A 12,959-nucleotide genomic window follows, 5' to 3' on the forward strand; every position below is an offset into this window, starting at 1 on the left:
TTAAAATGATAAGCAACTTAGTTGCAGCTGTTCTAAATGCTGGATCTGCCTCTCTCCACTTTCAAAATGGTGGAGGTACCATTACTGCCAGCTCTGGGACCGCCAGGTAAAGTGAGGAGCCACACTCAGCACTTTAATTCTGAGAATGAACATGCAGCATATAAACCCTTTTTATCTGAGTAATAGCCAGATATGCCCTGCAGTGCACTGTGCAGCCTGGAAATATCTCTGTGTATGGTGGCAGGAATCTGCTATGCTCTCCTGCTTGTGCATGCCTAGTAGACCTGATCCTACCGCCTCCCTGGCAGTGAGCACTAAGCTGTGGGCATGGTCTCAGCTACTTTCCTCTTGACCCCAAGTGGGCACACAAACATCCAGGGCAACAAATGCCATTCAAATGCTCCATAGCCAGAGTTTTGCCCTGGCAGCATGACCTAGGAAGACATCTTTTTAAAACAGAAAAAAAGTGGCTTTTTTTCTGCTACCACTGAATCAGAAAAACCTTTCTTAAAGGAGCCATGCCTCTGCTTGCTTCTAGCAAACAAAGCCCACCCAAGAAAATGGTGCTACCAAACCATGCTTAATTCTGTTCTTTTGTGTCTAGGATTCCTTTTTAAGCTCTGTCAGGTTTTATATGGATTTAGTTCACCATGTTAGTGTGCCAATTTTTTTTTGGGGGGGGGGAGACTCCTTGTTGGTTCCTGGTCGCTCAGCCCCAAAATAAACACATAGAAACTATATTAATTAAATCACTGCTTGGCCCATTAGCTCTAGCTTCTTATTGACTAACGCTTACATATTAATTTAACCCATTTTTATTAATCTGTGTATAGCCATGTGCTGTGGCTTACCCAGTAATGTTCCTTCTGGCTCCAGTGGGGCTACATGGCTTCTCTCTGCCTCTGCCTCTTTTCTCCCAGAATTCTGTTTAGTTTTCCCTGCCTAACTCTGTTCCCCCATAGCTCTGCTATAGGCCCAAAGTAGTTCCTTTATTAACGAATGATATTCACAGCATACAGAGGGGAATCATATATCAGGTCCCCTGAAACTGGAGTTACAGGCAGTTGTGAGCTGCCAAGTCAGTGCTGGTAGCTAAACCTGCATTCTCTACAAGAGAAGCCCCATGTTCCTTACTGCTGAGCTATGTCTCCACATACCCACATTTAGCTATTTTGAAAGATCAAAGAGCTATTCAAATTGTATTTGATAAATCAACTTTATTATTTTTTTAATATTTATTTATGTATTATCTATACAATATTCTTTCTGCATGTATGCCTGCAGGCCAGAAGAGGGCACCAGATCTCATTACAGATGGTTGTGAGCCACCGTGTGGTTGCTGGGAATTGAACTCAGGACCTTTGGAAGAGCAGGCAATGCTCTTAACCACTGAGCCATCTCTCCAGCCCATCAACTTTATTTTTTGTCATAATTATTCTAAAGTTTTTTTTTGAGCTGACCGAAAAGTCACCGTGTGTACAGGAGTGTCCAGGAAGGAATTGGAAACAAGGTCAGAGACCATTTTCAGTCTCTACAGGTGAGCACAAACACTGCTAGGTGTGTGTGTGTGTGTGTGTGTGTGTGTGAGAGAGAGAGAGAGAGAGAGAGAGAGAGAGAGAGAGAGAGACAAAGACAGAGACAGAGACAGACAGAGAGAGACAGAGACAGAGACAGAGGCAGAAACAGACTGACAGATGGACAGACAGACAGACAACATACAGGTCCTTCCATACCCTGTATTTGTAGAAAAACGATATTTATTAACAGAAAATGATATAAAAAGATAAATCCAACAAAACGAAAAATACAAAATACAAATAATCTAGGACAATCAGGGAACACCAGCTAAGTCACTGAATTCTTAGCCCATGTGGTTTTTATTGCCTTCTCTGTATTTTTCATACTTCCTATACAGTTTTTAGTCTGGAAATTTTTAATTTTTCTGTTATTGAAAAAGTAATTGTTGCAGACAAGGAGTTGGGAGCAACAGCTGTGAGCACTCATCTTTCTCCGTTCTTTCTCATGACTCAGCAGCTCTCCGTTGCAGCACAAATTCTAATGACTGGTCAATAGTCAAGAGGTTCTATGTCAGTCACTGGTTCATTAGGTCAGACTAGGACCAATCTGTGAGTCTTATTGTTAGTTTTCGGGCGTCTGTGCTGGCCTGCCCTGGGGGTCCTCAGCTGAAGCCACCAAGAGCCCTTGCTGTGCACAATCACTACAGTCCCTTTAAAAGGGCCCTGCCCACCTCCCATCTGCCTCTCTCTCTCTCCTCTCTCTCTCTCTGTCTCTCTCTCTCTCTGTCTCTCTCCCCCCTCTCTCTCTGTCTCTCTCTGTCTCTCTCTCTCTGTCTCTCTCTCTGTCTCTCTCTCTCTCTCTCTCTCTCTCTCTCTCTCTCTCTCTCTCTCTCTCTCTCTTCTGCTGCTCCTGTCCCCTGATCTCCCCCATCCCCTTTCCTCTTTTTATGCTCTCTTTCCCTTAATAACAACCCCTGCACTCAAACTCTGTTGCATGGCCTCTTTCCTTCACACGCTGCTTTTTCTAAATTACACTTAGTCCTCACGTGGCTCTGATGTACACCACGAGCTAGGACCATTGACTTGGGTTGTTATCAGTTACAGGAACCCTAGCGGAAATGAGGATTCAGGGTTAGTGAAATGGCTTACGCAGTGGGTCTCTCCCTTCCTAATGCTGCGACCCTTTAATACAACACCTCATGCTATGTGACCCCAACCATAAAATTATTTTTATTTCTAATTCACACCTGTGATTTTGTTACTGTTATAAATTGCAATGTAAATATCTGATATGCAGGATGGTCTTAGGTGACCCCTGTGCAAAGGTCACCTATGACCCTCCAAAGGGTCGTAATGCCCAGGTTGAGAACCATTGGCTTTGTGTGTAAGGCGCTAGCAAGCCTGTCATCCTGAGTTCAGTCTGCTGAGCTCACATAAAAGTAGAGGGGAGAACTGATCTCTACACGAGCATTATCACACACACACACACACACACACAATCCTATAATAATGAAAACATTTTCTAGAAATTCAAAAACTAGATGCTCAAATAAAGAATTTTGTGGGGGGTTGAGAAAAGGACAAACACCCCTAAAATCGAAGGCTGTGAGTGCTAACTTTGGTGAGAACCTCACAGCCGAACCTCACCATGTGCTGAGGGCCTGGCCTGTATAAAGACACCTGCCTCTGAGGCAGACAGACATAAGGGGATATTTAGGACCCCGAGACTCCCATTTTCTTTGGTCTATGCACATCCCTCTTGTGCGCTTGGCTGCCTAGTTCGTCCACCAGCACCTACTATGCACAGACATCCCTCTCCAAACAAGGTCCCTAGCAACCTGGAGCCCCTCTATTCTGAACCTGCATCAGGCTACAGATACCATCTCCTATCCATAATATGAATATCTCCTCCCTGGTGGCAATCAAATTTAGTTTCTGTTCAAGTGTATTACCAGTGTATTAAGGCATGAGACCAGGAAGGCAGAACTGGGTGTGAACGCGGTAAGGTTCAAGTGCATCCTCTAGAACCATTTGGATAACTACTTACTGCCTTACACCTATGCGAAATTGGCTGTGCACGTGGTTAAAATCAGATATATCATGGGAAGGGATATGTCCAGCGGAATAATGATTATGTAACATAATCTATCAGTCAAGACAGAGAGCCACCCAAACTAAGCTTCTTAGTGGCCAGCTCCTCCTCCTTGTACCCATGGCAGCGTTCCGCTCTCTGAAACACCTCACACACGTGGCCTGCTGCCAGTCTTGACAGCGTCTCTCTTTAGTCTGCTCTACCGCTTCTATGATCTTGTTTCTTTTGAAAACCTGGGTGATCCCTTATTTTCAGTTCTTTGGGTGAGAGATCAAGAACTTAGAGACGTGCAGCCCGGTTGCGGACTGCCGGAAGCGCGTGTGGCACTGTATCGGTTTGCTAGGGCAGGGAGCCAGCAGCCGGGGCCTCGTGTAGGACACAATGCAGAGGGAAAGGATACGGAGTTCAGCTCTCTGATGAACACCGCGAAACCACGCTGGACACGCTCCTGATTTGAAGTCTTCCATCAGAACCAAAGGTCGGGAGAGGGTCACCAGGGACACACTCAGAGTGACCCACTCAGGGCAGCTACAGTTATCTTTTAATAATGAAAAGTGGCCTTGGCCATAGCCGTTGCTTACTTCAGCAGTTTAAGGAACACATCTGGGGCTCATCGCTGTTTCAGCCAAATTCTGTCTATGGCTTTCATAACTGACTCGAACGAATCGTGAGTGTACAGGCCCTCGTCTCTGTCTTTGTCGCTGACCAAGGAAGATAACTGTAGAGGACATCTCCTCTCTTAAGTCTTGCCAGAACGTGCAAGCGTTCATTGCCCGCCCAGAAAGCCAGTTGTTTACACTGATAATTCCTTGAAAGCTCTTAAAGTCCTGCATTTCATTGTATCCCAAGACTTTCTTCCTCCGTTCTTAATTAGGGGGATTGCTACTTGAAAAATGAGCGTGTTTTTATTGCAAGAGGAATTATAATAAATCTTATAAATTTAAACTAGGAATCAAAGCCCCACAGAGTTGGGAGGAAATCAAAGGATTGTAAAATCTCTCTCATTCATTTTCCCCCGGGGTAGCCTGACTCTTGTCAGGCTCTGCCTACACTCTTGCCGTAATGGGCTGAACTCCACAGACATGCAAGATGAAACATTACATTGCGCATTGCTAATGATGCGTGCAGAATGCCAATGCTTACAAATATTTAATGTGTTGCAGGAGAGAAGATCTTTATTAGATAGCTTGGAGTTTATCAACTTCCAGGACTGAACATCTTAGAAAGTTGTATCCAATTGAAGAAATAATTTTTCAAAACTCCCAATTAAAGTGAGATAAGGAACTTCCAGAATTCAATATGAAGGAGATTAGAATGCCTCATAGAAATGAGGACCGATTCCTTGTCGCAGTGGGAAGCCTGCATATTTTCTTTTACTCATTTCTAGAAATAAATGAGAATATTTCTTTGGAGAACAACGGTCATTATTAATTTTATTCAGAGAAGTAATTACCATACTAAATATTCTTATGGCATAGAGCATGGCATCATGGTTTTGAGAATGTTTTACTTCAACCTCAGCAAAAAAAGATGAAATTGTTCTCTTACTGGAAATACCAAGTTAAGTAGTTCCTTAAAAACCACAGAAAAGCTTTTTGTGTAAGTGCACAGAGAAGGGTGGACAGCACTGTGAACTTCTAGGGAATACTGACAATGGCCAAGCCTGTTTCTTTCTTTAGACTATAGAATACAGCTTCCTGCTAAAGGAGAGTGGAGAGAAGGCAATCGTCTTAAAATGAGCCACTGCTCACGAGTGCCCAGCAATAGGTTTTATTTCTGTAATCACAGGGCCCAGTTTCATTTCCTATCATGTCTGTAGGCAGCTAACAGTTTTTGAGAAGAGAGCACGTTCTAAGAATGCATACCAAACGACTGATGATATTGGAGGAAGGAAATTGTCTCTGCTGTCTCCACCAGCAGCCCTGAGCATGTGATAAATGGCCTTGCTCGGCTTACGTGACCACTTCTGTCTTCAGTGTAACTTTGGCCCTGTAGTCTGACTTGTCGGAGGTCACTGACACTCTTTTTTAGGAAAGATTTATTTGTATTTTTAATGATGCATGCACATGTGTTGTGTAAGGGTGTGTCCATGCGTGCAGTTGCCTGTGGAGGCCAGAAGAGGGCATTGGATCCACTGGAGCTGGAATTCCTGGCAGTTGTAGCTGCCTAAGGCAGATGCTGGGAACTGAACTCAGGTCCTCTATGAGAGCCGTGTGTTTCTTTTATTGAATTGTGTTAGTTTATTCTGAGTACTAAACACTTGCTCATAACTCTCTCAGAACCATGAACGAATGCCAGAGTATCGTCTCAGTAGGTCAAGTTGGTTGCTACTACTCCTGACGACCTGAGTTCATTCTCTTGGAGACACACATTACTCCTACAGTTTTCTCTTAGTTTTACACTCGGACTGTGTGTGGCATGTGCACAACCAAACACCAGCACACAGAAAAGCAGTTTTAAAGCCCCCCAAAAGCCAGTGAGATCGCTTGCAACAGAACTCTAATGCCTACATTTGATGGCTAGAACTCACAGAGACAGAGTAGTAATTGGAAGCTATGGGCTGTCCTGTGAGTCCATGCACACCACAGTCAAGGGAATATGCACAGTTAAAGCAGTTTTAAAAAGCTGAAACTAACAAAATGAAGAAAATAACCAAAATATTGAGGACACATGGAATGATTTACCAATTGAAATTAACACATAATAGAATTTAAGAAGAGTTACTGTTCATCCAGGCAATGACGGTTCCTGCTTAAAATTTACATTATTATTTCATTCTCTGATTCAAAGATATGCCACTTAAACCACATATCCCAACCATGCTTAGTCATGTATGCTTATAACCACAGCATTTGGGAGACAGTGTCAAGAGGACCTCTTCAGCTTTGAGGACAGCATGGTCCATGTAGTGAGTTCCAGGGTTATGTAGACCATGTAATGAGTTCCAGGACAGCCATGACTATGTAGAAATATTCTTTCTCAAAAATCTGCCCCCTAAAAGCATACAATTAATAAGAGACTCATAACTCAAATTATGGAAATTTCCTTATATAGTCTGTCTACACTCATCTCTAATCAACAAAACCTTTTGCTGTCTTTACTCACTTCAAGAGAAGTTTGTTAATCATGACAATAAGAAGCAGTGTGGAGATTCCACTCACAGAGGTTTAGAAGTCATAGAATCCTTCAATGACCATGTAGTAGGGCCTTTCATTGCCTTCAAGTGACACACGACAGATGGAGTAATGGGGCTTCTTCACGTTCTGTGTTATAATGACATTGCAGAGCTGGAGAGTTGGCTCAGTAGTAATGGTCCTGTTTGTTCCTAATACCTGTGCCAGATGGCTTAGAAGTACCTGTAATTCTAGGTCCAGAATATGTGGTACATGGCTTTGTCCTCCTTTGTTACTATACATAAAAATGATGTAATGATTTTGTGTGTGTGTGTGTGTGTGTGAGAGAGAGAGAGAGAGAGAGAGAGAGAGAGAGAGAGAGAGAGAGAGAGAGAGAGACTCCAAGTTGGAAAGGAAGGTTTACTTTATATATATGTTAGGTTTTGAATTAAAATTAATTTAATTAAGGTGTATGTGTTGCAAGTGTGTATACCAACTTAAAATCAGGTACCAGTGAAGGCCAGAAAAGGGTGTCAGATCCCTCATGACTGGAATGACATCTGTGAACTGTCGTGCTGCTGCTGGAAATCAAAGCCAAGCCCTGTGTTCTTAGCTGCTGAGATCTCTACTCAGCCCCGTACCATGTCATTAATAGCAGTAAAGATGTAAATGGTTGTTTTTCAGTTCATCTTCACCTCAGCCCTGATGGCCCAGAAGAAATACCAGACTGATAACACCAGACATTAACTTAGACTTGGTGCTTGAAGAAATTCCTGAGCACAAATCTCCACAAAATGAGGGAAGAAAGAGTACAAGGGAAGATCCGGAGAGTATATCCCAATGGTAGACTTAAAGTGCCTGACCACTTGACCAAAGTCACGAGGCTGAGTTTATCTCAACCCTGGTAAGTAGGCAACAATGGGGTCCCACAAAGACACAAATCAAATGTAGCCCTGATGGAGTTCGTCTCCTGTAAGGAGAGAGAACAAATCTGCAGGCGTGAAGAGGAGCTGTATGTCTCTTAACCACTGCGCCATCTCTCCAGCCCCAAGATCCTTGATGCTCTTTGTCTGTTCACAAAGACCTGCTAAGTAGGCCTCTTTTAGAAGCCTTGGGTGGCTTCTCATTTTTAAGGTGATATCAAGCTATGGAATTACTTTTTGCCCCCCACTAAATGGAGGTACCCCGAGTTATGCTGCTTCGGGCTTTCTCCACCTGGTATAATGCTGGCTTCACTTCTAAATGCCCACTGACTGGCAGTTAGTCCAAAAGCTGCACTGTGTTGCCCAAGGCCAAATGAGAGAGAATGACCCCACTTTAATCCCTCACTGGATGCTGGCCAAGGGATGAGCATCTCATCCATTCCAATTTTAGTGACTTACATAACGAAGCACTTTCTGAGACTCATTAAGGAGAAAGAACCTTGTGCACGCTGGAGCACATGCAGAGAAAAGGCTGTGCTCTTTTTCCCTCCTCCACAGTTTGCCATAAAGGAGCTCCTGAGTTAGTAACTTTTATTTATTTAATCGTATATTTTTAAAAGTTCAAGTCATCTATTTGTGTATAGTTTTTAATATTTTTTGCACATGGTGGAGGTGTGGATGCAGACGTGTGTTTGGTGTATGTGTGCTGTTTGTGCAATGTGTGCAGAGGCCAAGGAAGGCCTCCAGGGCACTCTTTTACCTCTCTCTACCTTATGTCTTTGAGGCAGACTCTCCCCTTGCACCGGGAGTTCAGGTTTTATCAGCTAGGCTAGAGGCCAGCAGGTTCCAGTTCAAAACCCCAAGCTAGGGTTACAGGCATGTGTGCGACCACACCCAGCTTGCTGCATGGGACCTGGGATTTGGATTCCTACCCTTGAACTTGCACAGCACGCTCTTGAAACCATCGAGCCATAACTTCAGTTCCTCAATTCTTTGAGACAGAGTCTCATGTAGCCTAGGCTGGCCTCAAAACTGCTATATGACTGAGGGTGACTTTGAACTCGTGGTCCTCCTGATTTTGCCTCCCAAGTGCTGGATTACAAGTGTGTGCCACCACACCCAGCTAAACTGCCTTTCTAATAACGATAGTCCCATTCATGCATATTTCCTCCATCCCGTCTGTATCTTACACACAGTTACATTTAACTGTGTAACATATAGCCTGGAACCATTCTGCTTTCTAGATTAGGAAGAAGGCTCAGAGTGGTGAAGCACCTTGCCAAAGGTGGCACAGCTAGCAGACACCAGAACTGGATTCAAACTCAGGACTAAACCCAAACCTGTGTCTTTCAGCCGATAATATTCCAAGTCTGTAAATGAAAAGTTGAACTCTGGGTGGGTAATGTTTACCATGGCACTAACAGAGACTGTTGCTCTCCTGCTGAGCAACCCATAGGTCTCCATAGGAGGGTGGGTATCTCAGTCATACTGCAGTATATTAAGGTTTGTACTTGAAATACATGAGTTCATCAAACAAAAAGACCATGGTTTGGTTTCGTCGATGCTGCTCAGAGCCATTCTGTAGGATGGCACAGGAGTATCCGTCTGTGGAGTGATGAAGATAGAATCTGAGAATAAGCATTAGAAAAACTTTAAAGCAGTATGATAAAGAATAATGAATAAAGGCAGCATTGAGTTTGGGCTTTTAAATTTTTCTGGATATATATATATATATATATATATATATATATATATATATACACACATACATATATATATATATATTTGATAAAACTCTCATTTTGGGAGTTCCAAAAATGGCACAGAAGTTAAGATCACACACTGCTCTTACAGAGGACTGGAGTTCGGTTCCCAGCACCCACTTCAGGAGGCTCACATGTGCCTGTCTCTCCAGCTCCAGGGCATCTGTGCTTTCTGAAAGTCTCTGTGTGACCTATGCCTATACACATGTAACCACATAAATATACGCACATGTACATGATTAGAAGTGTCAGTAGGTATCTTATCATCTCAGGCATTTAGAATATCTCTTCTGAGTACCAGATCATACGTCTGCATCCTGCCCTGAGACAAGCCCTTGCATTATTCTCTGGGAAACCCTTCACCACATACAGTTGGAGAAGGATTGGTTTTGGTCACCTGGTTGTATATATGTAAGATATTTCAGTCATGTTAATAAGTGGCCAACGTGTTTTTCCAGCCCCATTGCTCTGCATCCCAGACCACGTGGCATCTTTCTCCCAGGCCTTTGACCACACCTGTGACCATGGGTACACGAGAGGAAACCGAGAACCACACAAGCACAGCTGCCTGTCTTCAGGGACGTCCGATGAATGTCAAGAGAAACTATTAGTCAGCAGCGACCATGAAGTTAGGAAAAAAATGCTTCCTGAGTTTTAATTTATGTACCTCTTTTAGGCAACAAAAGAAGTATGGAGTACGAAGATGCTTCTGAGCCCAGCAGCTGCGGTGACCACAGGACTCAGTGGTGAATGTTGAAGATACTTGCAAGTGATGTAATTTTTCCATTGCATTGATTGAGTGTCCCGTTCTTCAGCCTCCCATGGTAGAGGATTTCAGAGAATAATGCAAGGTGATGTTTTTTCTAGGGCTCCTCTTAGGGCAGAATACAGACATATAATCTGGTACTTGGAAGAGACACCCTGGACAATTTATGTGCCCAGGATTCAGAACTGGCTTATTCATGACTTCTCAGGGAAGCCATGCATTTAAAGAGTCAATTACTGCAACCGGTGATAAAAAGCTGCTGCCAGCAGAAAACGTCATTTGACAAAAGCTTTGAAAAGAAGTCTTTGCCCACACCCTGGGTGATATGTTTAAGACAGCATATGCACAAGCGATTTTCTTGTTTTCAGAATTGTGTCCTGGCTACAGAAACGTCTGGGAACAATAGCTCTTTGGTTGGCGACAAAACTTTTGGTTGGACAGAGTTGGTGGCAAGCATGAGTCTGTCGTGGTGACAGCTGAGAGAAGGCAGCCTTGCAGTCAGCCCCATCTACAGAGACCAGCATGAGCACACAAGATGGCTCTTTTATGTGCGACTTCAGGAATGAGCATGGTGACTCAGAGGCCAGCACGCTCTAGGGGTGTCTTCCTTCAAAGTCTGGATGGGAGGAAGATGAACAGCTGGTGAAGACACACTGTAGATGATAATTCTCCCTGGGCAGGTTATAAAAGTCCACCGGCAAACTGCAAATGGGAGACGAGGAACTGAATGGCATGTGCTTGCTTTCAAAGCCGTTAGTTGTGGCGTGGGGGGCGGGGAGGCTCTTGATGGAATAACACTATGTCCATGGCATGTTGGAGTGTGCATGAAATGTGCCTTCTTGGTAATGAATGAACAGTTTGTGCCCCTGAAATATGTAAATATTAAGTACATATGTTTAATAAAGCAAGCTGGCTATAAACTCAAGTGGATCAAGGCCAGAGTTCATGTCTGAGCTTGTCTTTTTGTTGATGAAGTACAGAGATGGGTAATTTTATAAATATCATAGCTATGTCAGCTTTCTAATAAAGTATGTAATGCATATATTAGTAAGTCCTCAGTGCACACACACACACACACACAGAAATTCATATGCAAGTAATAAGGTATGCAATATATATATTATAATATAGACAGCAAGTCCTCAGTGTGCACACACACAGATTCATATGATAAATATGCAAGTAATAAAGTATGTAATATTTATTATATATAATATATTATAATTATATATAGACAGTATATTATAATATAGACAGTAAGTCCTCAGTGTGCACACACACATCACACACACAGAGAGAAAGAGAGAGAGAGAGAGAGAGAGAGAGAGGGAGAGAGGGAGAGAGAGAAAGAGAGAGCAATCCCTCTAGATTATTTATTATCAGAGATAGATATGTTGAGTAAGATGTAACCTATAGCATAATGGCTAAAATAAATCAGTTAAGTCATTGCCTGAGGAGTCTCAGTCAATCCACAGACCGGATCAGAAGCTTAAGTCTCCGTGTAACAGATTAAGAAACAGATGGAAGCCTGTAGCACAGGTTGGCATGTGTTCCTAAAGAAACCAGGAGAGGGCTGCATCTTTTCCCTTTGGAAACTGTGGCATAGAAGCAATTTGACTTCTGGAAAGAAATCATGACCGAGTGTTTATGGCTGATTAGTGCATGTTCAATGTAGAGAAGGTGGAGGTAACATTTATTGTGGACATAGGTTGTGGATAGAGATCAGATCTTATTTTTATGAATCCTATTGTATAGTCCATAAAGTGATGTACACTGTACTACACACAAGTCAGTGTTAAATTGTAAAACTAAATTTAGTATTCATCTGCAAGCTTTGTATTTTTTTTAAGTGAAACATGTCCATATTTAACAGCTAACTACAAGAATCTATAAACTTAAAAATGCCTTGGCTCCAAACACAAGGACACATTTTTATTTTCCAAATCGGTTAAAACACTTGGATGGAATAGACACCCAACCACAGGCCAGGAGAAACATCCAAGCTCTCTCCATCCCTCCCCTAAATCAATCTCACATTTAAAAATATGTAGAATATTAAAAAGGCAGATTATGCCTTTTCTAAATTCAATTAAGTAGTAATAGGGAAGGTCGAAGCCTTCAGGAGTTGAGATAATGAATGGCATGGGGCAAAGTCTCTCGCTCAGCCTCCAGGCAGTCCCTGCTAAATAAGAGGCTTTCATTCAACTTGGTAATGGGAAACATCCATCACCCGTGTCTCCGAGGCCAGCCCTAACTCTTCCTCAAGTGGAGACATTATTAAACGCTTAAAGAAAACTGAAGTCACAGAAAGACATTTCCCGGGCTCATGATAATGTAGATTAATCAATGGAGACGATTTGTACATTATCTTCAGAATGTGAATACAGAGTGGCCTTAAACATTCTAAGTCCTCGGAGCCTACTTAAAATAATACTCACAGTACTGTCTCTGAGCTCTTTATTAGATGGCCCTGTAGGCATATGGGATTGGCCCATATATAGGTTATTTTATGTGCCCATCGACAAGCAGGTGCATGGTAAATACATGTGAATAAGAAGACAAGGGAATATTCAAACAAAAGCTATCAAAGGGGAACCACATGTCGCCAGTCCGGTTAGTTTAATCTGGTATTTGTAACCTAATGCATATATGTGGTTTATATTTTAAAATGTGTAGGGATTGGAGAGGCAGCTCAGTGGTTAAAACACTTGCTGCTCTTGCAGAGGACCCAAGCTGTTCCCAGGCCCTGTGCCGGGTGGCTCACAACCACCTGGACCTTCTGCTT

The sequence above is a fragment of the Arvicola amphibius genome, chromosome 1, assembly GCF_903992535.2.
Source record: "Arvicola amphibius chromosome 1, mArvAmp1.2, whole genome shotgun sequence".
NCBI classification, from domain to species: Eukaryota; Metazoa; Chordata; class Mammalia; order Rodentia; family Cricetidae; genus Arvicola; species Arvicola amphibius.